Genomic DNA, 26,431 nt, shown 5'->3' on the forward strand with positions numbered 1-26,431 from the left:
CAAAATCGCTATCTAACCGCTTCTACCAGACATATTCTAGCCTCCTCCTACCTGCTCCCCTCTCTTATGTATGGTGCTCCTCTACTTACTGATCTCTAACTTAGCCTAAAAAACAAACTGGAAGCCTGCTATAACAAAATCTGTAAATTTGCTACAGGGTCCAAATACTCTACCCGTCACTGCCATTCCCTCCACTCCCTAAACTGGCTTGAGCTTCCTAATTACCTGAAATTCATACAATTCATCACTGCTCACAAACTTATATTCAAACCCTCCAACTGACTCTCTCTTTTATCTATCTTAACTCCTTACCTCCCTAGTCATACTCTTAGATCTGTAAACCAAAACCTCCTTAAAATCTATAAACCCCTTTGTCATCCCCAGCCAATTACTTCTATCACACTCCTTAGCTAAACTATGGAATTCTCCTCCCCCTCCGCTGTACTCACAACCACTCTAATTTCAAATCTCTCTTCCATTCTTATCTTACCTCAAAACTGGGACTGTTCCCCCTCCCTTCCCACCTAAATTACACCTGTCATCTCTTTGAAACCTCTCTTCACTAACGTTATTGTTAGAACAAACACTAAACTTGTATAAACACTTTATGACTTGTATTTTTAATTATATTATCCGCATTACTTTTGACTTTATCTTTATTTTAACATTTGCGTTCTTTAAACGTATACTCTCTGATTTTGCATTTTAAATTGTATATTTATGCTTTTGTATACTGTATATTCTATACTTTACTTAAGTTATATTCTGTTAACTGCTTTTGGAACTTTTCTGCCAGAACCTCCACTGAAAATGGGCTCTGCTTGCCCCAGTGGACTTTCCCGGTCATCAAACTGGAAATAAATAAATAAATAGTGATAACCACACACTGTAACCATTTTGAGATACTTCAAATAACTCTAGTTATACTATTCAGAGCTCCAATCAATGTGAAGTAGTAGTTTATGCCAAAACATAGTAATTTGCCAAAAAACATCTAGTCAGCCAGCTTTATTTATACTTAATGTGCCCTTTTTGCCCTTTGTTATATTTGTTTTGCTCATATAATCTCTTTTCATGCCCATTTTATTTCCTTGTGCTAGTTTTAACTCTAAACATGCTTGTTTTGCAATTATGAGGTAATTCTAAACCCCTTATGTGCTTTTCTGATGCTCATTTTTTCAAATATCTTAATTTCAAACATTTCATCTGATTAATAAGCTTTTTATGCTTCTTGTTTGCTTAATAAATGTTTTCATGCTATTTGTTTGCTTAGTAATGCATTGTGTGCCCTTGTAATGTTCCGTTTTATCTTTTTTAAATAATTAAATTGTTTGTGCAATTTTTCATTACCTTTAGTTCATTTCTGGCCCTTTTTTTTGGTTCACTTAGTTTGCCTTCACTGTTAACTCTGTACCTCGTGGATTTGAAAAGTAGTCTCTGGAATCCCGGTTCTGACACCATGTTGCTCATCCAGTCAGGATGAAGGAGATGAACATTGTGGGTTCTGTTCAAGCAGCTTTATTATGTACAAACACATTATAAATGAAGCTAAATGACTAACTTATATACAAACTAAATGTCTCATACATAGATATTCACACTCTGGCTGTACTCACAAAATGACACTGAAGATAGCATGTGCTTGCTATTTATATGCACGTTCAGGTCTTAGAAATGCTTCTTAAAGGTAAAACACACCTGTTATTCTACATGAAGGTTCATCAGCAAGAATTAAGGGATGGGGGTTCCTCTTTGACAAGCTGTGTTTGAACAGGGTAAACAGGCAAGGGTGTCATCTTTTGCTGTTTATGTTTTATTTGGAACCACTAGCAAAAAATAAGGGACTCACAAATTCAGCAATATAAAAAAGTATGATAATTAAGAAAAGTTTATTTTATTTGCAGATGAGATTATTTTGTACTTGCTAATTCCACAAAAGCACGTTTAGGTGTTATGGAACATTTTCAGACAATTTTGAGTCATTTTAGGATATATAATTAATGATAAAAAAAAAACAAAAGTGATAGCCATAAACTATGCATCCACACATGAATTGGTTCAGGAATACCAATATTTATTGGAACATGATATGATGGTGTATTTAGGTGTAAGGTTAAAAAGAGTTCTGTTACAGCAGCAAAGGATATCTAGGAAGAGAATGAACAAAAGATAATAGAAAAATTGAGAAACTGGAAGCTCTTAATTATGGATAGTAATAGTAAGATAGAAGCAATGAAAATGTTTTTAGTCCTTTTAATTTTATATGCAGGCCAGGCATACTTTTATCAATCAGAGGAGAAGTTGTGGACAATAATTAATAAAGAGTTGAATTAATTTATTTGGGAGGGACAGTGGGCAAGAGTTAAGTGGGATAAGTTGATCTCCCATTAAAAAAGGTGGTTTAGGATTACCTGATTTGAAGGGATACTTTAAAGCTAGACATTAAAGTCTCATATACATAACACAAATAGAATGTTATAAATTAAAGTGGAAAGGGATGTGATGATGATGATAAAACAGAGAGGAGGGAATGATTGCAAAAAAAAAAGAGAGAGTAGGATTTTGGATACAGGTCCTCAAAGAGAATAACAACAACCATACAGAATATTATGTTCATAGAGTAGTAGAAGTACTCCAAGAAGAAAGCCAACATGATAATGGAGAAAGGAGATTTTGCCAGTAAGGATGACTGCAAGTTGGGGTACAGAAAATATGCAAGAGGGGGCTAGAATTTACTGAAGAAAATTAGCAATGAACCAAGGTACTGGGAGCAAATAACTAGAAAGGGAAAGATAGTAGAGTGGGATGAGGCCAAGCAGAAAGTTTGGACTGCATGTTAGAGATTACATTCCCTACCAGTGATTGATATCACAGTATGAACAAAGAGAAAGGGATAAGATATGGCTTCCAAGTAAGCAACAAAGTACAGAAGGTTTAAGATTTTTGCTTTGAAATGTTTGCATAGGTACTTTTCATACCCCAAGCAGACTTCATAAATTTTTTCCTCTAGTAGACAGCAAATGCTGGAGGTGTGATGGAAATGACAGAAGTAAATAGAAACATGTTTTGTATTTATTTTATTTTTATTTACAGTTTGTTTACTGGGATAGTCCAGTGAGCTGAGAAGAGTCCATTTTCAAAGGAGGTTCGGGGAGAAAAACTCCTTAAACAGTATACAAATTGAAAATTAACATATGTTCACAAATTATTACATAGTTTAAGAAATTACAATATACAATGAAAGTAAAACAAAACATAATATAAGAACAAAATCATGTTGTAACATTTTCTAATGGAGCAACAAGGACTATACCAAAATAAGAAGATTACGCATGGTACAAAACAGTAGGGGCAATGAGCCTCACACAGCATATTTAGGAATCATAAAGAAACAAGGGAGTTGAGAGTTACAAATCATTGTTACAGTAAAAGAAAGTTAGAAGTAGTAGGGAGTGAGTAATAGGTTAAGAGAAATGGTAGATAAGCATAGGGAGATCAGTGTTATAGTTAAGTTGAGAGAGAGTGGGACAGGAAAATAGGGATGAAGTAGATGGAAGTCAAGTGGGGTGAGAGCAGGAACATTCCCAGTGAGACAAGAGGTGAGACTGGAGCAAGGTTTTGAAGGTGGGTTGGTTTTGGGTGGTAAGAATAAGAGGTGGCAGAGAATTCCAAAGGCATGCTAGAGAGAGAAGGATAATAGAAGTTTGCCTGGAGTGCATGCAGGTTTGTGCACTTCGAACAAGTTCTGATTATTGGACCCGAGATGTCTGTCAGGCAGATGCATTTTGAGAGTGGAGGCAAGGGAGAGGCAGAGAAAGGGTTTGAAGATGAGTTTATGAGCATTAATTAGCTGGATATGGGAGAGATAGTTAGGCAATTCTAGCCAATTTAATTTGTGAAGGGCGTTGCAGTGGTGGGTGGAGGATTTGGATCCGGTAGCGAACTTTGAGATTTTGTTAAAGCAGGAAGATAATTTTGTCCTTAGAGAGGACTGAAGGTTAGTGAGAAGTACGGCACCATACAAGAAGGAGGGAATGAGGTAGGAGGTAGAAAGGACATATTTAGTAGAGGGAGTAAGATAACGGTAGTGGCGATAAAGCATGCCTAGTTTTTGGTGGGTTTCTTATATTAGTTTGTAGGTGAATATCAAATTTTAACTGTTCATCTATAAGGACTCCTAGAAGCTTTGCATGGGGGACAATTTCGATAGTGGTCTTGTTTTGGCTGGTTATGGAGAAGGAGTTCTTGTCTATCATGGAACTTTTTGATGGGGTAAATATCATGATTTTTTATTTAGAAGCATTGAGTACTAGGTGATTATCTAACATCCAGCGCTCAGTAGAGGAGAAGGCTTCTTGAGTTAATTACAAGAATATGGGGAGTGATTTAGCAGAGCAGATGATTGTAGAATCGCCTGCGTATTGGACAAGTTTAGCAATTGGGATACACTGATGAAAATTGTCTGTGAATATGTTAAACAGCAAAGGATCTAATATAGAACCCTGTGGTACACCTGTTGGAGTATGAAGGAAGGAGGATGTGCAGTTTTTCCATTTGATGGCTTGTTGCCTATCAGAGAGGTAACTGGAGAACCAATTGACAGAAGAGATGGATAGATTTAGGTGAGAAAATTTGGACAAGAGAAGATTATGCGAAACAGTATCAAAAGCCTTGGATAAGTCAAGAAAAAGGGTAAATACAATACTGATGGAGTCACGTGCGTTACTGACGATTTTGAGAAAGGAGAGAAGGGAGGTGGTGATGCTGTGTCCAGATCTAAATCCATGTTGTGTGGGGGTTAATACATGGTTGTCTAAGAGGTAGGGTAATAGTTGTAGTGAATGCTTTTTTCTAGAATTTTAGAGATATGGGACAAGATGGCAAAAGGCTGGAAATTAGGAAAGTCATTGTTGTTGCCCCCTTTGTGAAGGGGAATAATAAAGGCCTTTTTCCAGAGTAGAGGTACATAGGCTTCTTGAATTGATCAGTTTATTAAGCTGGAGATGGGGAAGGCTATGCCATCGGCAGCTAGATTTAGGAAGTTAGATGGAAGGTCATCAGGGGTATTTGAACATGGTTTCAATTTTTGAAGGAGTTTTCTTACATTGGAGATAGGAATAGGTTTGATAGTAAAGTGGGGAGATGAGATGTTGTAGAGTTTGAAGAGGGGAGGATAGGAGGATGTGAAGCTAGTGTGTTGTTTGGAAAGGATGTGGTGAGTTTTGCTATTGAGTCTATGAAGAAGGAGTTAAATTAGGTGGCTAAGGAAAGATCAGAGGTATTAGGTTCTGGGCAAGGGTAATCTTTTTTTACCATGATGGAGAAGGGTAGAGATACTATTCCAAAACGTTTTGGGGTAAGTTTTATAGTTATTTTGAAGTATGTTATAGTAGGATTTTTGGATGATGCAATATGTTTTTTAACTTTATTACAAAGTAACTTGTATTCGGTCAGGGAGTTGGGACTTTTATATTTCTGGTAATGCTTCCATGCTTTGTCTTGGAGGTGCATAAGGGTTTTAGTTTCTTTGGTTAATCAAGGGACAGTATTGTATTTAACTCTTTTAGTTCTGGAGAGAGGATAGCTATTTAACAGGTTGATGAATGTAAAGTTGAAAAAGGTAACAGCATTATCCAGAGGGAGGATTTTTAGAGGCTTCCAGTCTACGTGTTTTAGAGAGTCAGAGAAGGTTTGAGGGTTAAAGTTTTTCAGAAAGCAAGTAGAGATGTACATGCAAGATGAATGTATGGAGGAAGGTAAATGATGGGCAAAGGTGGGGAGATGATCACTAAGACAGTCGGGTAGGGTACCCCTATCAGAAATATTATGGGATTGAGAAACTATTATCCAGTCTAGAGTACTACCGGAAGAGCTATTCTTGGAGGGTCTAGTGGGTGAGTTGATTAGGTTTATGTTCTGGGGGGTTGTGGGAGATTGTATGAAGGTCCAATTTATATTAATGTCACCTAGGATTACATTTTCATTGCTTATATTACCAGACAACCAGGAGAGAATTTCTTCTAGAATGGGATATTGTCTCCGGGTGGGATATATATAATGACTATGCATATGTTTTTGTGCTTATTTAACTGTAGAAGGGCCAAGGTTAGCTAAGCAATAGCAAATTGTGGTATGGGCTTAGTACAGGGTGTCACTGATAGAGAGGAAGAAAAAAGATAAGCTACTCCACCATCTTTCTTAGGGGATCTGTCATTTCTTATGATGCTGTAGTTGGGGGGGGGGTAATAAAATTCTCTGGAGAAGTGTTGGAGTAGCAAATTATTGTAACTAAGGGAATTATTCTTTTGAGCTGGGCTATAGGATTTGAACTGCCTAGATATAATAAGCCCTTATTAAGTGTAATGTTATTGGTTGCCAAAAAAGCAAATACTAGAAAATATAAATCAAAATCTGAGCCAACTATAACTGAAGTGCTGAATATTTTAAGAGTGATAAAAGAATGAGAGGTGTCATCTTTAGAAAAAAGACGGTGCACATTGCATAGAAATAAGTGGTATTTGTGGGAAAAAGAAGTTATGTACTTACCATAACGTTCTATGTGAGTTGTTTATCTCTCTTTCATTCTTTACTGATGGGATTGGCTCCAAGTCGGCCAAATGCAAAGCTCGAGGTCTTCAAATAGCTCAAGGCCAAGTGCCTATCCCATGATGCACCTAGAGTTACCTCAGATCTTGTTTGCTGCATATAATAATACCATATGTCATTCTTTCACTCCCAAAAAGGGTATAGAAGAATTGAGCAATCAGGATGGATCCAGCATCTTGGTCATCTAACAAGCCCAGTAGGGGGTAGGAGGGAGGGATGCAAGAATGAACGTTATGGTAAGTACATAACTTCTTTATGTGAAGTTGTTCTATCTCGCCGTTCATTATTTACTGATGGGTAGCATTCCAAGCACCATCAATCTCGGGTGGCTCATGGGAGTATATTTCTCAGGACTGTGGATCCAAAGGAGGCCCTGTCCCTGGAGGCCTTATCAACTTTGTAATGAGTGATAACGGTATGAGATTTTGACCAAGTGGCTGCTGCGCAAATGTTATTAATAGGAAGCCTGGCAGAAAAGGCAGATGATGTAGAAACTATTCTGGTTGAGTGAGCTTTAATTTTATGGTGCAAACTCATATTGGCAGCTGAATAAGCAAAGGTGATACAATCAGATAACCATTTAGGCAAGAGTTGTTTTTGCCACTAGTCTACCCTTCCTGGAGTCTGAAAATGAAACAAAAAGCTAGTCTGATTTTCTGGAAATCTTTTGTTCTATCTAAATAAAATCTGAGCTGTCTGTGAACATCAAGTTTGTGCAGCATATACTCTAAATTGTTAGCATGGTTGGGGAAGAAGGCTGGCAAATCAATAATTTGGTTGAGACTGGTTTCAGGGCAAACTTTGTACAAGAATGAGAGGTTTATTCTAAGTGAGACTCTGTCAGCATGGAATATCATATAAGGAAGCTTGATATATAAAGCCTGAAGCTCTGACATTCTGCGGGCAGAAGTAATAGCTACCAAAAACATGGTTTTCTATGACAAAAATTTGAGGTCACAAGAGGAAGCTGGTTCAAATGGCAGAAGAATTATGCAGGAAAGCATAACATTTAGATTCCATGGAGAATAGGGAGATTTCACAGTTGGTCTAATATGAAAGGTCCCTTTGAGAAAGGCTTTGGCTAACTTGTGAGACATAATATTCAATCCTTCAAATCCAAGATGAAAATTAGAAATAGCAGCCAGTTGAACATGAACTGTTGCTGCTGCAGCTCCTTTGTTAAAAATCATAGTCAAGAACTCTAAAATGGAGGCCATAGGGACTTGGTAAGGATCAATATTGCTTTTAGAGGCCCATATAGAATTTTTTTTCCATTTGCTAAGATATAGCTTCCTAGTAGAAGATTTATGAGAGGATAAAAGATCTGTTTTGTCTCATTGGAGAGGTTATGGAACCTGGTTATGATGGGAATTGGAGCAGTCAAGCTGGCAGCTTCAGTGACTGCAGAGAGGGAAGAAGTTCCCCCAACGAGTGAATCAGAAGGTCCGGAAATGGGTCCAAAATCCAAGGGTCCTCCAAAAGATAAAGTAGAAGGAAGGGGAAACAAATCTGATGAGGCAAATGATGGGCTATGAGAATGATGGTCCTACCCAGGGTTTTTGCTTTCTGTAGAACCTTGGGTATCAACGGGATCAGTGGAAATGCATAGAGGAGACCCAGAGGCCAATTGTGTATGAGTGCGTCCCTTGGGGCTTCTCCCAGAGCGGGAATCATGGCAAAGTAGCTTCTGCATTTCATGTTTATATGACTGGCAAAGAGGTCACAGCAAGGCTGGCCCCACCTGCAGAATATCCTGTCCGCTATTTCTTTCGTGAGGGACCACTAGTGGGGCAACAAGATTGCCCTGCTCAGCTTGCCTGCTATCATGTTGCATTTCCCTGGGATGTGCGTTGCCAACAGAAAGCAATGGGTGGAAACAGCCCACTGCCATACTCAGAACCTCATGACAAAGGGGGTAGGACCTGGCTCCTCCTTGTTAGTTCAAATACCAGACTACTGACATGTTGTCCGTCTGAATCACAATCGTTCCCAGAGGAAGAGAGTCCTGAAAGTACTGCAACGCCAAAAGTACTGCTCTCATCTCCAGGACATTGACATGCAGATGTGTCTCTTGATTGGTTCATGTGCCTTGGGCTGGCTTTCCCTGAAAATGTCCCCCCACCCTATCAGGGAAGTGTCCGTGGTCACTGTGGCCGCTGGAGGGGGTAGCACAAATGGGCGTCCTATCGTGACATGAAGTGAGGTCAACCATCACTGAAGATCCTTTTTGCAGGAATTTGTGATCATTATAGTGTGAGACATGGGAAGCTCTTGGTAAGACCATTGAGTGAACAACAGCCATTGTAGTATCCGCATGTGCATACGAGTTAGTGGTATGGCTAAAATTGCTGCTGCCATCATGCCTAATAATTTCAGAACTTCTGATGCTGGTGCTCTGTCTTTTGATATCAGAATGCTTGACATGCTGACGAAGAAGAAAGACTCTTTCTATTGGAAGCCTTAGTGTGGGGGTGGTGGTGTCCAACTCTACCCTGATAAAAATGATATGCTGCGATGGTGACAAGGCAGATTTTTCTGAGTTGATTGTAATGCCCAGTTGATTGCAGAGTGACAGAGTGGACTCCATGGCCTGAATGAGTTGATGCCTGGTGGTGGCGGTAAGGACCCAATCGTCTACATATGGAAACACCTGGAATCCTAGACACCTCAGGTGAGCTGTGACCACTGCCATGCATTTGGTGAACACTCTGGGGTCTGCAGTGAGACCAAAGGGCAGGGCTCGAAACTGGTAATGATTGGCTCCCAGCCAGAAGCGCAGATGATCACTGGATGGCCTGGCCATTTTTATGTGGTAGTACACATCCTTGAGATCTATCAAGCACATTTAATTGTCTTTCCCCAAGAAGGGAAGTATAGACTGAAGCGTGACCATCCGGAACTTCTCTTACTTTACATATTTGCTCAGTCTGCTGAGGTCCAATATGAGTCTCCAGTCCCCCGTCTTTTTTGGGACCAAAAAGAATCTTGAGTACGTTTCGGATCCTGTCTGGTCTGATGGGACTGGTTGGATGACTCTTTTTGTTAGCAATGTTTGGACCTCTATTGTTGCCTGTTCCCTGTAACTTGGTGGAACATCCAGGATTTTTCTTATGGATGGAAGGAGTGTGGCGAATGGGATGAAGTATTCTCTGGAAATGATACTTTGTACCCAACTGTCTTTTGTTATTTTGAGCCAGGCGTCTGAATACAAAGATAAGTGACCCCGACTGCCTCCAGAGCAGGACAGTTGGGCCTCCTTTCAGGAGCGCTGGTAGGGCTTCCCAGAGAAGTGATCTCTGTCACCCTGGTGCTGCGGACCCACTCTACCGCAAGGGCAGCGTCTTTCATTATTGCCACCTCCTCTGCCTCTGGAGGGGGGTTCACCACGTATGTCCTGAAAGGCTCCTTGGGCTTTTCGGAACCACATTTTTCCTCCCTTTTGACCCTTAGGGTAAGGTCGGGTAGGGGTGGAAAAATGGACCCCGACGGCAGACAGAGTCTTTCTGTCCTGTTCACACCTGGTTAAGGTTTCCTTCACTTTAGACCCAAAAAGGGACAAGCCATCAAAGGGAGTATTCACGAAGGATGACTTGAAGGGCTCCATGAAGGAACACAAGCGCATCCAGGAGTGTCTCCTAAGAGCAACTCCTGTACCCGCTGCCCTACTCATTTCATCAGCTGCATATGAGATGAGACGCATGGATGAGTTTACTATAGAATTGAGGGTAGCAAGCTGAGCGGCAACTTTGTTGGAAGCTCCTGCAGCTACTGTACCCTGAAGAGCATCTCCTAGCTCCTTAAGGAGATCTCTTTGTAACCTGGTAAAATGGGTTAAATAGTTGAGTGAATGAACAGCAAAGGTCGCTGAACTAAACATGTGCTTCCCATATCTATCCATGATCCTGGAGTCTCTGTTAGGAGGATGGATAGACGAAGTCTCAGACATTTCCTTTTTGGTGGCTGCCGCCACCACCATGGCATCAACTGGAACACCTTTTGTTAAAAACGACTTGGTAAGGAGGACAGAAATTAATTTATTAAGCCTCCTAGTGATAGGCTCCATAGTATCCGGAGACTCCCACTTCCTTTGTGAGACCAGCGGCATCAGCTCATCGAAGGGCAGAGACTCCCAAGAGGTTGAGGGCTGAGAGCCGAAAGCCTTCAAGAGAAATGACTCATCCTCAGTAGGGCTTTTGGACTGCTAGTCACTCCTCTGCCTAAGGATTTCAAGTATCACAGCGAATGAGATTTCTTCAGAGGGGGACTGTGGGGACCCTTCTGACTCATCTAAGTCAGTATCTGATGTTATAGACTCCTGAGAGGAGCCTAGATGTTTCCTCTTACACAGTCTCTTCCTGGAAACCTCATCAGTGGGAGATTCTGGTGAGGTCTTGGAAGAGCAAGGGCCATCCAATGGGGCTTCCTGAGGTTTTGGGTCTCTACACTTGGACAGGATGTGTGAGGCAGAAGCAAACACAGGCACTTTAGGGGAGGAGGAAGTCAGGCCTGAGGTCGAGGATGTCTTAAGAGACATGACTCTCCTCATGGCATTGACAGCACCTCTACTCCGATGTGAGGGAACCAACGGTTTCGAAGAAACCATTGATACCACCCGCACTGGGCAGTGGGCTCTGAACCAGAGGTAGGAGCCGAGCTCATCTGAGCCGAAGCCCCGAGAGGCAGAGTCGGAACCAACAAGTCGGTCTGACTATCTTTCTCAGACCCGACCAGAGAGCGTCGGCTCTTAGAGTCCTCAATTGGCACCAAGGATGTCAGAGTGTACGGAGCCAAAAGACAGTGGAGCAAGCATCGGCTCCGAGGGTTCCACTATCAACAGGTCTGACTCTGGCTCCGAAGGACCAGCATGGCTTGGAGGAAGAATAGTTTGAGCTGGTGCAAGGGTCTTCGGCTCCAACACCATTTGGGTTGAAGCTGATAAAACTTTTTCCAAGGCTGGTGCCGATAACAGCTTCTGTACCATACGATCCACATATAGATCTGAAAGGCTGATAGAGGACCAAGAAGAGCACACCGAAGGTGGTATCGACTGTAATAACGGACTCTTAGGAGCTTCGGACATCAGTTCCAAGACTGGGGATCAGCTCCAAAAGGAAAAGACTGTCGGTTCCGATGGTAGTGGAGCCGAAGTCTAAGATTTCTTAGAGTTTGAAGTCTTAGAAGACTTTGAGGACTTGCTGGATCCATCTTGGTCACTCAAAGCTTCTTGAAATGACGGTTTCAACAACCCTCTGTCAATAAGTTTTCTTTTCCTTTCCTGTAGGACCCTTGAGGAGAAGGAATGACATATAGCACAGCTATCCTGCAAATGCAGGGCTCCTAGACAGTATACACAATCAATATGTCTGTCTGCTACCGACATCTTTTGGCCACACTTTGGGCACTTTTTGAAACCAGACTTGGGGTGCTTGTCTTGATCAGCCATTGAAATTCTGAGAGAAAAATTACTGTCACCACAAAAATATCTTAACAGTAATTATCTACAAAAAGCCTTAATAAAATCAGGCTAAGTCGCGCACACACACACACACACACACACACACACACACACACACACACACACACACACACACACACACACAAATGTAAATATTAAAGTGACAGGAAAAGCCTTTACTGTCACCACCAACTGTCTGAAAACACACAAAATGAGCAGACTATGCAAAAAAGGGAGATAGCTGCTAAGATCCAACACACTGTCTAAATATTTTTAGTCAGACAAAATTACTAACTACAAAAACTGTAACAGTAAAAATAGAATCAAGCCTTTTCTAAGCTAAATACATCACACAGCAAAAACTATACACTATTTAACTAATTAGCCAATAAATGTGACAAAAGGTCACTGACTAAACACACTCTATTAGTTAGCAAAAGGTTTGTAAACTAGGCCTAAAACAAGAGGCCAACTAGAAAATTTTTAAATCACACTAAGGGAAGGGACTAAAATGCAGAAACACACATTAGAAAGCTGTAAGAGCGTTATAAACTATCTAAACTATTTAAACTATATAACTATCTAGATATAAGTAATAAGTAAGAAGAAAACAGTTTTAATGGCCCAAGCTAATGCAGAACCTGTGATCTACTGCAGCAGCAAACTAGATCTGAGGTAACTCTAGATGCATCATGGGATAGGCACTTGGCCTTGAGTTATCTGAGGACCTCGAGCTTTGCAATTGGCCGACTCAGAGCCGAGGGATCGGCTCCGAACCCATCAGTAAAGAATGAACGGTGAGATAGAACAACTTCACATCACTATATACAGAATAATGTTCAGGAGGAAATGTGAGATTTAAAGAAAGGCAAAACATTAGCAATGTATAGATTGTTGAAGTTAACGATAATTAAAAAATATACATATGCTGCATAAGAATAATGAAAAATGTCACTGTGGTTCGATTTCTTTTCTGTTAATGTATGTGCACCTGTCATTGTTTAAACTTTAATTCAGTAAAGTTGTTTAATAGAGGTCATATACAAAAAAACAAGTCTGTCTTACCTACTGGTAAAGATAGGTCTATATAAGCTATCTGATAGAGTCTGTGTGTCATTTGTCAGTTTAAAACCATTTATTTTTGTATTTTCTTTGGGCAGTTCTATAGTTGCTGCTCTATTTGGTGTTATAAGGAACACTGCTTAATTTTATTTATTTCAAGTAAAAAGCTTTATTATTTACTTTTAAATAATTGTGGCTGGTGGTTTATAAGTATAAAGGTATGTGTATTGAACTGGTAACTTTAACTGATAGCTCATGCCTTTTGCTGCTATATCAGCATTTAATTGTTGGCTTATTTTAAGGCTAAGTGGCAATTGCGTTAATTGCATGCCAGCTGAGTTACCTGCTGACAGTTTACCAAAAAGACAAGGAAGGAGCATTTGTATTGGAGAAGTATTGTTAATTCCACCTGGAAAATATATGTTTGTCATGTGCAAAATAAATGTGATCAAGTTTCAAGGAGGGAGAGATGGTACTGTAGAAGTATCATAGTTTCATAGTTTCATAGTATAGTACTAGGCTATCTGCCCTGGGGCATTTGTAAGCCTAGCCATAGTGATGTGGCTTTTGCCACCCCATGAAATGGTACAAAAATGTACAGAATAAATCTAGAATACTGTGCCTCTGTCTAGTAGTGATACAGTGAAGGTCCCCTTATATAATAGAATTAGTTTACTGTGCCCCTGTCTAGCAGTGACACAGATGTGACCCCTGGGGTAAACTTACGATCTCCCATCCACTCATCAAGATTTCTCTTGAAGAGAGTCATTGAGGGGCTCTGCCTAATACGAACTGGGATCCTGTTCCAAAGCATGGGAAGCCTCTGGGTTATGAATCTATCCCTCCAGCATGTTCTATTCATACTTGTGCCGAGGTTTAAGTCTTTAGCTCTCGTGGTCCTGATGGATTTGGATTTTTTGAGGTGGAGCATGTCCATCAGATCCTGATTGGACATGGCCTTGTACGTCAGGCAGAGATCACCTCTGAGCAGGCGGTATGCTACTGAATAGAGCTGAAGTTTCTTTAGTCTGGCAGAATAAGACATATGTTGGAGACCCTTGATCCTTTTGGTGAGGTACTTTTGTGGTCTCTCCAGCTGTTGCAAGTGCCGGGTGAGGTACATACCAAATGGGGCATTGTACTCAATCATGGGTCTGATGAGGGAGGAATATAGGGGTACAATGACATCCTTGGATCTGGATGTGAAACCCTTCATGATGAGGTGTGCAAGGTAGAATGTTTTTCTACCCACTTTGGCAACGTGGGTGTCAAATGAGAGGTCGCTGTCTACTTGGGTCCCTAGGTCTCTGATTACTTTTTCCATACTCAGTGGGTTGCTGTCTATGTGATAATTTGTGGGTACTTTGTTTTTTCCAAAAGGGATGACTATACATTTTTTGGCATTTAGTTTAAGGCCGTGACTACGGCACCAGTTGTCCATTTCAGTGAGGCCTTTTTGTAGGATGTGTGTATCTGCTGGTGTATCGACTATGGCGCCTAGTTTGCAGTCATCTGCGAACTTTGTCAGCCACAGCCCTCCCATGTTTGCTTTAACATCTGAGAAATAAATGGCGAACAAGAGGGGTCCCAGGACAGGTTCCTGTGGGACACCACTTGTGACTGGCTTTGAGTCTGACATTGCTCCAGCGATTTTAACTTTATGGGTTCTGTCCTTTAGCCAGTTTGCAACCCATCGAGTGACATAAGGGTTTACTTTTAAGCTGTTTAGCTTATCTATGATGCCTGAGTGGGGTATTGTGTCGAAGGCCTTAGTCAAGTCCAGGTATGCTGTATGGACTGCTTTGCCCTCATCAATGGCTCTAGTGACTGTTTCGAAAAAGTCAACCAGGTTTAAAAGGCAGGATCTGCCCTTTACAAAGCCGAACTGGGTGGGGTCAAGCGTCTGTAGGTCCCCTATGTCTCCGTTTATGAGTTCCATAATGATTCTTTCCATAGCTTTGCAGACCAGGCTAGTCAAGCTTATGGGGCGGTAGTTTCCAGGGTCTGTAGAGGCACCCCCCTTGTGGAGTGGGACCACTGTTGCTGTACGCCAGTGTTCAGGTACATATCCCGAAGTAAGGCTAAGGTTAAATAGCATTTTTATGTGTGGGTTTAGCTCCTCTTGGAGTTCACGTAACACGCACCCCGGGATACCGTCAGGTCCCATTGATGCTATGTTTTTTGCTTTGTTTAGGACGGTTCTCACTTGGACATCTGAGATGACAGGGAGATTACATTCAGCTGGAATAAGTATTTCTTCTTTTGGGGGTGAAGGAGGCGAGAAATTTGCACTGAACCTGTCAGCCAGAATGTTAGCAATATCTGTGGGTTCAGTGTATTTTTTGTTGTTGTGAACCAACTCTGAGCATATCTGAGGGTTTCCGCCCAGGTTTCTAACATAGCTGAAGAAGGCTTTGTGGTTATCTTTAGTGTCCTTAGCGATTTTTCTCTCAAAGTTTGCCTTGGATGTTTTTATGAGAGAACGTAGTTTTCTGCTAATGTTGATCAGAGATGTCTTCCCTTCATGGGATTTCGCTCTGCCATGCAGTAGCTTCCTTCTTTTGTTATACAATTTATTTATGGCTGAGGTCCACCAGACAGGATGCTTACATTTGGTGGAGAGGGACTTGGATTTGTTTGGGATTGCATGATCCATGCATTCTTGGAGATGTCCATAGAAAGCATCTGTGAAGGATTCGGCATTGTGGGATGTGGTATCCACTGGCACAGTGGGCTTAAAGGATACCATCTCAGTCTTAAGAAGAGTGAAGTCTGCTTTTGAGAAGTTTTTCACTGTGGTCTTTTGTGCTGGGGGTGGAGGTGGGATATGTATATCCAGGGTGATTAGTTTGTGGTCAGATCTCACTAGTGAGGGGTATACTTACGGTGTGGAGCATTTTGTCCCCATGTTTGTGATGATCAGGTCTAGTATATTATCTCCCCTAGTGGGAGAGGTGACTAGTTGTTCCAGTGCATTTGAATATATGAATTCCAGGAACCTTTGGGCTAGGGTATTAGGGCTAGAATAATGTACCCAATCTATGTTTGGGTAGTTGAAGTCTCCCAGTATGATGGTATTTTGTGATACATTCATATCCTCCAATGTCTTCAGGAAGGCTGAGTGGGGTTCTTGAGATTGGGAGGGTGGTCTGTAACATGCTACCAGTTGTATAGCAGTTTTGCCTATGGTTAGTTGCACCTGTATGGTCTCTGATGCTTCATGTGTTGCTACTAACCTGGAGGTGTGGGTGCCCTTTATGAATATGGACACTCCCCCTCCCTTTGTGGTTTGGCCCGGGTTTTGGGGCCGAAAAGCATGATACGAGGTATAGCCTGGTAGCGCTGGGGTGCTCTCAGGAGCCTTGAACCAGGTTTCAGGTTTCATGTTCTCCATGCTGAGGAGTGCATCAAGTGCCTGCATCTTGAGATTTAGACTTCTGGCATTGAGCAGCATTACCCTTAGTTTTTTTCCATTTTTGTTTTCTAAGGAGGTGGGTTTGTCTTTTGAGCCTTGCCTAAAAAAGGCACTATGGGGGTGGCAAGAGCCTTAGCCAATATCCGGAAGCCCAGTGGTGACAGGTGTAAGCCATCCCTTGCGAAGCAGCGTGGCTTGTCCAACATATCATCCCAGGCAGACAGACATTGGATCCCCTTAGAATGACACCAGTACTTGAGCCAATTGTTAAAGCTGATCATCTTGTCTTTGTATTGTGGTATCATTCTTGGTGAGGGCAAGATGCTGCTCAGGGTCAGGGTCATACTAGCCTGGGCTACATAATCGGAGAGCTCCTCTATGTCTCTTTTCATGTAGTCCAGGGAGGTATGTCTCAGGTCATTCACACCAGCATGGACAATGACGGAATCATATTTGTACTTGCTTTGGAGTGACCTGAGTGCGTGTGTTATGTGGCAGATCCTAGCTCCCGATAGACAGCTCACAGTCACCTTCTCCTTGTTCAGCCTGGACAGTGGGACATCAGTGTGTCTGACTATGGAGTCACCTATTACTAGTGTATCAGGCAAGGTGTTTGGCCTTAAGGGCTGCGATTGGTCGACACACTGATTTATTGAAGTATGTGTTGCATGTGTTTTGTTTTGAGGTGGTGGATTTTTGGATGTCTGCTTTGGGAGCCTCTGTTGTTTTGGTAAGTTTTTTATTAGAGCCTCCAAGTATGTCTTTGTGTTTTTATGTGTTTGGTTTGCAGTTGTGGTAGGTCTATGTGGGACTGGGATTGTTGTGTGTGTGGTTGCCAGTTCCTCCTGTCTGGTCATGCCAGCCCTGAGTTGAGAGAGTTCAGCCTCCAGTTTGGCTATATAGTTGCATCTCTCACATGTATTTGTGTTTGTTGGGAGGAGGAGAGGGTTGTCTGTGTACATGAGACAATTGTAGCATTGTCTCAAGATGCCCAGATTGACCAGCTGAACTGGAGACGACGCCAGTAATCTACCACTCGACATGCTAGAACAGTATAAGGGAGTGGTATACCTTTAAGGGAAGTGGGTATTCACAGGGGTGGTAAGTAGATGTAGTGCTTTACTTAGTACGGAGTGCTTACTTAGTAGAGAAGTATTGAGAACAAGTGCTAGGCTTACAATACAGTGAGTAGTCTGGTTATACTAAGAGTAGAGCTTCCTTAAGGGAAAATTTGAAGAACAGACTTGGCGGAGCCAGAAAAAGTTTAACCTTGTTTAACCGGTGCTGCGCTATGCGTACGACCACGCAAAGCCGTGCAAACACGGATTTTAAACAGTGAACTACAAAAGAGCTGGAAATGGTCCCAAACAACCAATTACTACAGCTTCTTGTGCTGAGGTCACTTCCCCCAAGGACAGGTAGGCTGCTCAAGGCTCCCCACTCCCACTGGTGAGCAAAGAAACTTCCTTCTATCCAAGTAAGGTAATGGACAACACAGGAACTACACCACAGCCCAGAATACAGCAATGCCTGTAAACTGGTCTAAACTAGTCGAGGAAGGCGGGAAAACAAGGATTATTTTTTTGTTTTTTTTTGTTTTTCTGGTAGAAACACACAGAAAATGCAGAAACAGTGATAAATTAGTTACACAGGCTAGCACACTTTAGTGGGCAGCCTCCACAGTTAAATTAAACAAACAAACAAGCAAACTTTCGATCAAATTCGACTAAAATGTAACTTTAAATGCAGATTTTAAAATAATGCAGCAATCAGTTAAAAAACAGTTCAGGCTAGTTCCAGGTAAGCTACAGAAGCTATTTCAAGTGAAAAAAAAGCAAAGATACTTAAATTCAGGAGGTAGCCGCTTTTCTGAGTTCCCTGCTGCTAGGACCACTCTGTAAACCCACGTGGAGCTTGTCTGAGCAGTATCATTAATCCCTCCTGGAAAACAGCGTGTGTGTGTGTCTGTGTGTGTGTGTGTGTGTGTGTGTGTGTGTGTGTGTGTGTGTGTGTGTGTGTGTGTGTGTGTGTGTGTATGTGTGTATGTGTGTGTGTGTGTGTGTGTGTGTGTGTGTGCAAAATAATTGTAGCCAGGGTTCAACTACTATTTATAAGACTGCAGTGGAAGGCAGTCTTATGGGGTGAAATCCTGTGGAGAAATAACTGTGATCTGCATCTTTAGAGCAAAGCTTATTTGGGTATAACAGGTGTGGCTCATTTACTTTATAATCTTAGGGACAATCACCTGTTACATATTATTTGGTGGCAGCAGTGCAAACTGTGAGACAGTCACACCTGATCATCAGTTACTAATTGCTGGCAGTTGGCGGGATTTATATACCTATTAATCACATAAAATTGCTTTGCAGTGGTGTGGATATCACAAACTGAACTTGTATAGCCTGCAAAACATTTCTGTTATCATAAAGTGTATTGACCCTGTAGCCTTAAGGTAAATACACAACAGTATACCTTGTATAACAGTTATATTTTTTAGTCAGAGTAGTTAAGGAATAAGCAAAAAGAAGTTGCATGGCATATGAAAAAAATGTGAGAGTGTCACAGCTGATTAAAAAGTGCAAAGAAGAGGGAATTATGTATGCCATTATGTCCAAGGATGGCATGATATCTGCATGTGTGCAGCTAAGACTCAATCCACTGAAAATAGAGATAGCCTGCTACTGGCTGTAAGGACACAGTATACAGGAAAGCAATTCAGTCTGTCCCTAGGTAACCATAAAATGCACAGTAAACTTAAGAAACTAAAACTGGATCTTGCAGCTAAGGATTGGCATACCCATCCTGGGGTGGGGGGCATTTGTCTAGCTACTTTCTACATGGGGGCATGGTCCACAGAGGGAAGTAGCCCTCATATGCAACAGGTGAATGCAGGGGAGTGGTGGATGTCCAAGGGTAGGTCATAAATGAACCACCCCTGGAAACAGTCAAAAGCATGATCCCCCAGGATACCATTAGGACCGGAGATCCAGTCTTAGAATAGAGATAGTCAAGGGGCAGTAGGAAAGGCTAGTAGACCTGGAGATGGATGGGGACACTAGAGTCATCAGAAAGAATGAAGTAGCAGGAGACACAAAAGAAAAAAATAAACCTGAGCTGAAAAAAAAACATTTCTGGAAGTTGAAATAGCTGAAAGAATATATAGTATGGGGTGCAAAGAGAGCAGCAACAGACATAAAAGAGTAAGAACAGAGAGAGGATGAAGGTACAAAGGAGGAAAAGAAAGGCAGTCCCAGCATAAGAGGGAATTGCTGATCCTTTTACAAAGATATGTGAGCAATGAGTGTGAAAATTAAATGCTGGCTGACAAGGTCAGTTTGTTTGTGTCTTTCGGCTTTTCCAGGTTAGGGGTCGCCACAGCGGAACTCCGGTACGCTAATGATTGGTACTTGATTTTTACATGCCGAGTTACCAGCCCTGATGCACAACCTTCAATGAAGGTATGCCCATTCATGCATGTCTCCACGCAGAAGACGCTCTAGCCGAGAATCGAACCAGACAGCGTCTTAGTGTGAGGCGACAACGCTACCGCAGCACTGGCTGACAAGGTCAGTACTAATTATTTTATCAGTATAAAGATGGGGCTGACTTTGATAGTTCTCTTCATGTATTTGAATATCGGTATAGTCAACATCAAATTGAACTTTATAGTCAACTGTATAGCTGGTGTTATAATGTGCATTGTTTAATTTTATTTAATTCAAGTAAAGAGGTTTATTATTCACTGATGAGGTTTTTAACTGCTCTGCTCGTGGATACAAGACTTCTGTATTCTGTCAAAAATGTCAGATTTTGACTGGACTATTGTAAATAGAAAAAAAATTCTCTCTGAATGTTACAAACTTTTTCTTGAAGCATACATGAAAATGTTAAGATAACACAGTAGGAAAAACAGAGGACAGTACTAGTGATTTCATTGCAGAAATAAGCATTTTCATATCAGGGAGAGTGGATGCCATGGTACTACTTTTAAATGATAAGGAGACCTTGTGATAAGGGTGCAAGTGCTTACCACCATTTTAGAGAATGTAAGAATCTAGTTAAGAGATCAGGAGTATAACATTCCCAAGAAAATAAGCAAAAAAGATGACTTGTATGTAGCCAGAAAAATAGCACGTGACAAGAAGAGGGCTTCTAGAACCAATGGCTCAAGTACACACCAAATTCTTATAATAAAGTGTTCCATAGTAACCAAATGGACTATGATGGAACCAAATGTGTACATGGGGATGGTGGGGAATAAAAAATACACATGAAGAGACTAACAGAGCTAACACCATTGAACTGTTGAGTTGATTTGAAACTGCAAATGCTCCAGATTATCACAAGGGCCTGTGCACTATTTTGGTAAAGAATATTTACATAACTATTCAACAGTGACAATCATCAGGGTTGTGGATGGACGGATAAAGTATAATTATTGTTAAGCCTGCAGCTGTCAAATAAGAACATTACTAGCCCAGGCAGCACACACCATTTATGGCCACAGGTCAGAGTACCACCTTTTCAGCATTATTGGCTGGGGTACAGTTGGACAGGCAGGGAGACTAGCAGTTGACAGTATTTGATGATAATATCGCAGCAGATGTTCAAACAGGTAACGACTTTGATGACAAAGCATCTTGTGTACATGCACTTATTATACATAAGTAGGCTTAGAGATGGGAGTAGAGGAAGACCTAACCAATGCCCACACTTCTAGCAGAGACTGGTGATGTAGCTACTTCTGGAAAGGAGCTCGGTAGCAGCATAAAGCCTGAACCTGAGCCACGGTTGTTAAAAGCATTAATGTCTTCTGGAAAGGAATACGTCAGGGAGAAATATGGTTGATAGCTGCATGTCTAAATCTAGAACACAATTATCAGAAAATATTAGACCTTCACTAAAAGATGAACTGGGAAGGATCAAAAAGAGATAGCCGAGACAGGCATAACTCCAGAATCCCACTTCACAGGTCTTGAGAAAAGCAGCCAAGGAGGCACCTGACTTTTCAAGGAGAAGCAGGGTCTGTATACAGGGACAAAGAGTTATGTACAAGGAATAGATTTCTGAAGGAAGGCTAAAAATGTAAAGTGATACAGCAGTTGATAGTCACAGTGCCCTACTGCTGGGCACTTCTGGCCATAGGCCATGACATTCATTTTTCAGGCTATTTGGGAATAAAGTGTACAGAAATGTGGCTTACACAAAAATGTTATTTGCCAATGCCGTGAAAGATGTAAGAAAGTAGTGTAAGACTTGAGAACAGTGTCAAAAGGTTGTCAAGGCAAGAAAGTTAAGGCTGCTTTGTTGCTATTGCCTGATATCAAGGAATTGCTCCAGTACGTAATCATGGATACTGTAGGGCCTCTTAGCACCCCAAGAACTATAAGCAAGAGGTATATTTTTGAGGTATTAGATTATGTTGCTAGGCACTGCTGAGACAGAAGAGGTGGAAAATGTTCCTGTTTAAAAATCTTGGATGTGTGAGTTTTCCTGAGAAATAGGTTCATAGGTTGGTACTAGGCTATTGGCCCTAGGGCCTATAAAAGCCTAGCCAAACAATTCCCCAGATATTTCTTCCCACAATATTTACTTCCCTGGACCCCTGTCTAGCATGGCAACTGACATGATCACCGGGGTGAATTTCCTATCTCCCATCCAATCATCAAGGTTTCTCTTGAAGAGGGCCAAGGAGGCGATCTGCTTGACATGTATGGGCAGTCTATTCCAGAGTATGGGGAGTCTCTGGGTCAGGAACCTATCCCTCCAGCATGTTTTGTTCATTGTGATGACAAGGTTTAGATCTCTGGAGCATATGGCTCTGTGGGATTGGGATTTCTTTAAGTGGAGTATGTCCAACAGCTCAGGGTTTGACATGGTCTTGTATGTTAAGCAGAGATCGCCTCTGAGTAGACGATATGCCACAGAGTATAGCTGGAGTTTTTTTTAGATGGTCAGCATAGGGAATCTGCTTTAGGTCTGTGATTCTTTTAGTGAGGTATTTCTGTGGCCTTTCCAGCTGTTGCAGATGTCTTGTGAGGTACATACCAAATGGGGCTTTGTACTCTATAATGGGTCTAATGAGGGGGGAGGAGTACAGTGGGACAATGACCTCCTTTTTTCTGGATGAAAAGCCCTAAGTGATGAGGTGTGCCACATAGAAGGATTTCCTGACTGTTGTGGCGATGTGGTTATCAAAGGTGAGACCACTATCCACCTGTGTCCCTACGTCTCTCATCACACTTTCGGTGTTTAGTGTACTGCCACCTATGTGGTAATTCATGGGTACATGGTTTTTCCCAAAGGGGATAACTATATATTTCTTGGCATTAAGCTTGAGCCTATGGCTCTGGCACCAAGCATCTGTTTCTGTAATGTCCTTTTGCAGAATATCCACATCATTTGGGGATTCAATAATGGCTCCCAGTTTGCAGTCATCTGTGAACTTTGTTAGCCAGAGTCCCTTAGTGCTGGCCTTACTTCAGAGAAGTAGAAGCCAAACAAGAGCGGTCCCAGGACTGAACCCTGAGGTACTCCACTTGTCTGGAGCTGGATTTTGAGTTGGCTACTTTTGCAGTCTGGGTTCTGTCAGTGAGCCAGTTGGCAACCCATCGAGTGACGTAGGCATTTATGCCCAGCTTAGTAAGTTTATCTATGATTCCAGAGTGAGGGATGGTGTCTAAGGCCTTGGCGAGGTCCAGATAGCCTTACCCTCGTCCACAGCTCCGGAGACTGATTTGAAGAAGTCAGTCAGGTTCAGGAGACAAGATCTGCCCTTCATGAACCCAAACAGGGTAGGGTCCAGTGTTTGAAGGTTGCCAATATCTTTGTTTATAAGTTCAATGATAATGCATTCCATGCCCTTGCAGATCAGGCTAATCAGACTTATGGGACAGCAGTTTCCGGGATCCAAGGTGGATTCCCCCTTGTGGAGTGGGATAACTGTAGCTGTGCACCACTCAGTGGGCATGAAGCCTGAGGTGAGGCTATGATTAAACATGACACTTAGGTGTCAGTTTATTTTGTAGTTCATGTAGTACACAGCCTAGGATATCATCTGGTCCCATGGATGCTGTATTTGTAGCTTTGGAGAATGCGGTTTCTACCTATGTGGCCGTGATTACCGGAATTTGGCAATTGTTTGGTATTGAGATGGGCCCTTTAAGGAAGTTGTCACTAAATTGATCTGCCAGGATATTGGCAATATCCTTGGGATCAGTATATTTAATGCCATTCTGTTGTAGCTCATAGCAGATTTGAGCATTGCCATTTAGATTCTTGACATAACTATAAAATGCCTTGTGGTTGTCTTTGGAATCTTTGGCAATTTTATTTTCGTAACTAGCTTTGGAGGATTTTATGTGGGTTCTCAGCTTCTTACTGAGGCTGGTAAGGGAGTTTTTTTGCATCCTGGGATTTTCCTCTTTTCTGCAACAGTTTCTTCCTTCTGTTGTATAGCTTGTTTATGGCAGGGAACCAACAGATTGGCTTCCTTTTTTGGAGGAGAGCATCTTGGTTCAATTTGGGATGGCAGGATTCATGCACGAGTAGATGTGCTCATACAGTGCCTTAGTGTAGGATTCAGCAGTCGAACTTTCAGCTCCCGTCTGCATGGGTGCCATGAAATTTGTCACTTCTGACTTAAGTAGCAAGAAGTTGGCTTTAGAGAAATTTTTTTATGGAGATTTCCTTACTGGGAAGGTAGGGGTGGGATGTGGATGTCAAGGGTGATTTGCTTATGGTCAGATCTGACCAATGGGGGGTGACCACTGGTGTGAAGCATCTATCTCCCATGTTGGTAATGACCAGGTCTAGGATATTGGAGCCCCTGGTGTGGATTAGTTGATCCAGGGTGTTGGAATTTATGAATTCCAAGAACCATTGGGAAAAGGTATTGGTACCTGAGTAGTTTCCCCAGTTAATGGCAGGGTAGTTGAAATCACCCAGTATTAGGTTGTTTGGTTGTATCTTAATATTTTCCAGTATGTTTAGAAAGGTATAGTGAGAATCATGGGGCATGGTGGGGGATCTGTAGCAAGCTACAATTTAGATTGCAGTCTTACCTAGTGTTAGTTGTACCTGGAGAATTTTAGATGCATTTTGTTGGGCAACTAGCCTGGAGGTGTGAATATCCTTGGTGAATATGGACATTCCTCTGCCTTTAGTGTTTCGGTCTTGGTTTGGTGGCCGAAAAGTGTGGTAAGAGTTGTAGCCTGGTATTGCTGGGGTGCTCTCTGAAGTCTTGAACCAGGTCTCAGTTACTGCAGAGATATTGATGTTCTCCATTTTCAGAAGTGCCTCGAGAGAGTGTATTTTGAGGTTTAGACTTCTAGCATTGAATAGCATTACCTTCAGATTTTGCAAGCTTGTATCTGTTATGGTGGTGGTTTTGTCCTTTGAACCTTAGCTAAAAAATGCTCTAAAGCAAGAGCTTTAGCCAGTAACCTGAATCCCAGGGGTGACAGGTACAGACCATCTCTGGCAAAGCATCATGGTTTGTCGATCATGTCGTCCCAGGCAGACAGATACGGGATCCCCTTTGAATGACACCAGAAGCTTAGGTAATTGTTGAAGTCAGTCATTTTGTCCTTATACTATGGTATCATTCTGGGCGAAGGCAGGATGCTACTCAGGGCTAGGGTTATACCTGCCTGGGCCACATGATCCGAGAGCTCTTCCATGTCTTGTTTCATGTAGTCCAGGGAGGTACGTCTCAAGTCATTCACTCCGACATGGACAATGACAGAGTCGTATTTGTACTTGTTGTGCAGTGACTTGAGTGCATGCATTATGTGGTGGATCCTGGCAGCTGACTGTAATTTTCTCCTTGCTCAGCCTGGTGAGTGGGACATCAGTGTGCCTGACTATAGAGTCACCTATGACTAAAGTGTTGGGTACATTGTCTTGCCTTAGGAGGTGTTGTTGGGTGGCACACTGGTGTTGTGAGCTGTGTGTCACTTTGGTTGTGACTGGTATTTGTTTGCGTTTCAGCTTCAGAGATCCTTGTTACTTGGGCAGGTTAATGTTAAGGGCCTCGGCATATGTGGGTTTAGTCTTGCTATGTGTGGGTGCTGATGGTGTAGGTTTTGAAGGGCTATGTGTTGCTTGAGGTGTAGTGCAGGTGTTAACCTTATCCTCTTGACTGTCTAGCACAATCTTGGCTGGAGAAAGCTTTGCTTCCAGTTTGGCTATGTAAGTGCATCTCTCACAGGTTGTAATGTTGGGTGGTAGGAGGAGAGGGTTGTCTGTGTACATGAAGCAGTTGCTGCATTGCCCCAGTATGCCCAGATTCACCAGGTGGACAGGAGAAATCACCAGAAGCTGACCCCTGGACATACCTGTTTAAGTGCTTTTTTGTAAAGCACAAGAGCTGTTTTCTCTTACATGTGTTTTTAAGACAGAAAGTTGAAAGGGATAGAAATCATCCCATAATGGCTAATAAAATTACAATTTCAGAGCTAGAAACTACTCCTCTAGTGTTAGATAGGCAGTACAATGCTCACCACTCCCACTGGTAAGCAGTGGGACTTCTCTGTACCACAGCAATGTCTGGATAGCTCTCAACAAAGAAAATAAAGTCCTGAAACCAGAAAAGCCTGGGATCTGGACTATACTAGCTAGGAAAGGCGGGAAACAAGCAGACAAGATAGCATTTTTTTTTGTTAAAACAGGCTAAACAATGCAATAATACAGTAAATAACCACAGAAAAGGCTAACACACTTGAGTGTGTAGCCCTAAACAGTAAATGCAATTAAAACTCTACAAAATTAGCAATTTAAAACTTTTTGAATGAAGCAAGGCAAGTGTACAACTGAGTCTACATATACAGAAAAGTCTATATATACAGAAAAGCAGCTAAAACACACTAAAACAATTCAGACGCAGTGCAACC

Source organism: Protopterus annectens, chromosome 1.part1 (assembly GCF_019279795.1).
Source record: "Protopterus annectens isolate FY-2018-M chromosome 1.part1, PAN1.0, whole genome shotgun sequence".
In the NCBI taxonomy this organism is placed as follows: Eukaryota; Metazoa; Chordata; order Ceratodontiformes; family Protopteridae; genus Protopterus; species Protopterus annectens.